Genomic DNA, 3,840 nt, shown 5'->3' on the forward strand with positions numbered 1-3,840 from the left:
CCAGGCTGTGGAATAATGCCCATGTTTTGCTCCAGTTCATCCCGTCCTTTCGTTGGACAGGGGAGAGAAATGGCTACAGAAGAGCCAGTTCAGGTAGGTATTATCAGGGAGTTGCTGGTGGGTTCCTCCAGGAGGGATCGGGACAGCAAATACACCGGAGATTGGAAGGTCTGCACAGTCTGGTTTGCAGGAAATGCACAGGGTGGAGAATGGGAGGAGGACCAGGGGTGTGCTAAACCTGCTGGGAGCTACTTAATAAGTGGTGTAGATTCTAGGAACAGACCCATGAGTTTCGGCAGTGGAAATGCTCTAGTTTCTGGAGCAGAAAATAACCCAGATCCATGGGGCTGGGAAAACTGACCAAACTCGTAGTGCGGGAGCCTGACCTGCCTAAGCGGCTGCTGTGAGATATGAAGGGGGCACCCATCAGTGAGGCTTAGGGGAGATTCCCCTCCCTTCACATCCAGCTCTTCAGAATGGGGAGAGTGTTGGGCTTCCTACCAGGGAGCTGTCCCTGGACCCTACTAGGGCTCCATCTTCTGAATCAGTCAGTGGCTAGTAGGTGTGTGATGGCTCTGCTGGGAGAGAGGAGGGGCTCTCTCTTCATCCCCTCCCCCTGGTGTTTCGTGGATGCTCTGAGCAGGGTGGGGGTGGGACTCTGACTGCAATCCACCCAGAGTTTCTGTTTGGCTCCTGTCCCCCATGTATAGGGGGGCTGTGAGTGGGGCAGCAGGTACTGAGTGTTGGACTCTCGCTCTTTCAGGGGCCGGTGACCTTCGAGGAGGTGGCTGTGTATTTCACCAGGGAAGAGGGGACTCTGCTGGACCCCACTCAGAGAGTCCTGTACAGAGATGTCATGCAGGAGAACTATGAGAATGTGACCTCGCTGGGTAAGGGTTCCTGTCCCTTCTGTTCTTGGAAGGGGAAAAGAAGAGAGATGGTTCACGCCAGCCCCCAATGCCACCTCTGCTCTGGCCGGTTTCAGCATCACCCCAATATGCCAGTGACACACACGCTGTCGGAGACCGTCCCCTGCTGCAGGACACTTTGGGAACAGAGCACAGGAGCCGTATTGCACAGCGTCAAATATCTCCTGTTTGCTCAAGTAAAACTGAGGATTAGGTGTGGCAGAAGCTTCCTACCCCTGACCTCTCAAACCCTGAGCCTTCTCTACCCAGACCTGAATGTGCTTGGGGTGTAACGAGCAGGCTGCTGGAGTCAGAGCTGCTGGTCCAGGGTTACTTGTCACACAGACGCTCCGTGTGTCCTTGAATGCTGGCTGGGAGTATCCAGAGAAGGAAGCTCAGTGGCGGATTTAGCGTTAGTGGGGCCTTGTGCTCAGCTCCATTTTTGGGGTCCCTCCTTGGGACCCAGGCAAGAAAAAGAACATTCTCTCATTTCCCTCCCACCCCCATTTTTCATTCTTCTTTTCCTTCCTCCTCCTCCTATAAGAAATAGGAAGTAAATGAGGCTAAAGTGAGGTACCTTGATTGTTTTGTTGTCTGAGTTTTCCACAGACCACTTGAAAATCGCTGAGTGTCTCAGTGCACCACCTAATGATCTTTCCAAATACTGTTTGTACCATTAGCTAATTATTGTAAATCGCTTTGGATAAGAGCCCTTTATCAAAAAAAAATATTAAAAAAGTTGGAGTGCAGGGTCTGGCCAGGAGTTAAGGTGTGGGAGGGGGCTCAGGGCTGGGGCAGGTGGTTGGGGTGTGGAGCGCTTACCTGGGACAGCTCCTGTTTCATGCGAGCAATGCATGTGGGGATGTGGGGAGGCAGGAGTCAGGGTGGGCAGGAGGCTGTGTGGAAGGGGTGCAGGAGTCAGGGCTGGGGGTGTGTCTGGGGGCAGGGGGTATGGGTGGTTGCAGTAATCAGGGAAGGCAGGGAACTGGGGTGTGTTTGTGAGGGGTGAAGGAGTAAGGGCTGGGGGTGTGAGTGGGGGTGCAGGAGTCAGTGAGGGCAGGGTGTTCAGGGTGCAGGAGTCAGGGCTGGGGGTGCAGGGTCTGGGAGGGAGTTAGGCTGCAGGAGCAGGCTGGAGATTGGGGTGCAGGTTCTGGGATGCAGGAGGGGGCTCAGGGTTCAGGTAGGAGGTTGGGGTGTGGAGTGCTTACCTGAGGCAGCTCCCATTTGGTGCGAGGGATGCAGATGGCAATGTGGGGGCGTATGTGCAGGAGCTCCCATATTTGGTGCTCAGGGTGGGGGTGAGGATGTGGCGGGGGTGCAACAGTCAGAGCATGGGATGTGAGGGCTGCATATGTGGGAGGGGGTGCAGGAGTCAGGGCTGGGGGCTGGGTCGGTGGGCTGGGTCATGGGTGTGCTCTCAGCCCCGTACCTTGAGTGGCTCTCAGCAGGGGCTGTGGATGTGGGGGTATGTGATAGGGGAGTGCTTTGTAAAGCAGTGAGCAAGTGACCAGGGAGCTTTTCAAACAGGGCTGCTAACAGATAGTTTCGTGAGGGAGTTTGGAAGGGGAGTGGGAAGGGGGCGAGGTTCTCTTGCCATCCTTTAAAACATTTAAGCTATAATACAAACTTCTTGGTTGAAACAAACCCCCTGTTGTTAACCTAGGTAGCTGTAGGAGAGAATGCAGGCAGAAACCTAGCAGCAGAGTGGGGGCTATCCTGTTTATTGCACTCAATGTAGCATGTATGATTACCTACCCTGTGGGCGGGTGGCTTACAGGTGCATTCGGTGCAAGGAGCTCCTGGCCCTCAGACAGCACGTGAAGGTTTTGGAGGCCAGGGTGGTGGAACTGGAGACACTAAGGGAGGCAGAGAAGTATGTCAGTGAGGCTTTCTGGAACACTAGATTTCTCCCACCTCTGGCCAGACAGCCACTGCGCTGTTGAGGAGGATGAAAGGCCCAAGGAAGGAGAGCAGTCAATGGGAGCAGAGGGAAACCTTCCAAAAATTGGGACCCTCCTTCCAGATGGTGTTGGGGTAACCCCTTGCACTGAGGTTACCTCTCCGGGGAGGGAACTCCAGTCATTAAGAAAAGGCAGTTGTTAGTAATGGGAGATTTGATCATTAGAAACAAGGATAGTTGGGTTTGTGATGACCAGGACAACTGTATGGTCACTTGCCTGCCTGGTGCAAAGGTTGCTGATTTCTCGAGGCATCTCGACAGATTTATGTGTAGTGCTGGGGAGGAGCCAGTGGTTGTGGTACATGTAGGCACCAATGACATAAGGAACAGTAAGTGAGACGTCCTGGAGGTCAAATTTAGTCTGCGAGAAAGAGATATCTGGGACTTCTATGGTGGCATTCTCTGAAATGCTTCCAGTTCCACGCACAGGACCAGGTAGGCAGGCAGAGCTTCAGAGTCTCAATGCGTGGATGAGATGATGGTGTAGAGAGGAGGGGTTTAGATTTATTAGGAACTGGGGAAACTTTGGGGATGGGGGAGCCTATACAGGAAGGATAGGCTCCACCTAAATCAAAGTGGAACCGGACTGCTGGCACTTAACATTAAAAAGGTGCAGAGCAGTTTTTAAACTAAGAGATGGGGGAAAGCCAATGGCTGCAGATGAGCTCGTGGATGGGACAGAGACTTGTCTTAGAGAAGAATCTAGTGATAGAGATTTTTCTAGTTTAGTCAGGAAGAGAGGCTGGAAGAGGATAAAGTAGGGGCCAGATCACACAGGAAGCATTTACACACAAAAGAATCTGACACATCAGAAAAGGGCAGACAAATAAACAGAGAAAAGTTTTTAAAGTGCTTGTACACAAATGCTAGAAGTCTAAATAATAAGATGGGTGAATTAGAGAGCCTCATGTTAAAGGAGGATATTGACATAATAGGCGTCACAGAAACCTGGTGGACTGAGGACAAGCAACG

The 3,840-nt window shown here is 52.4% G+C and overlaps 1 long non-coding RNA gene across 1 annotated transcript; it reads left to right on the forward strand.

The window, feature by feature from the left end:
- The first annotated feature begins 852 nt into the window (after nt 1-852).
- Nucleotides 853-1,376, forward strand: LOC115640230. The gene is made up of 2 exons (XR_003997850.1): nt 853-890; nt 986-1,376. It is a non-coding gene; the product is annotated as an uncharacterized LOC115640230 (long non-coding RNA).
- Nucleotides 1,377-3,840: the final 2,464 nt, after the last annotated feature.

This window comes from Gopherus evgoodei, unplaced genomic scaffold (genome assembly GCF_007399415.2).
Source record: "Gopherus evgoodei ecotype Sinaloan lineage unplaced genomic scaffold, rGopEvg1_v1.p scaffold_256_arrow_ctg1, whole genome shotgun sequence".
Classification (NCBI taxonomy): Eukaryota; Metazoa; Chordata; order Testudines; family Testudinidae; genus Gopherus; species Gopherus evgoodei.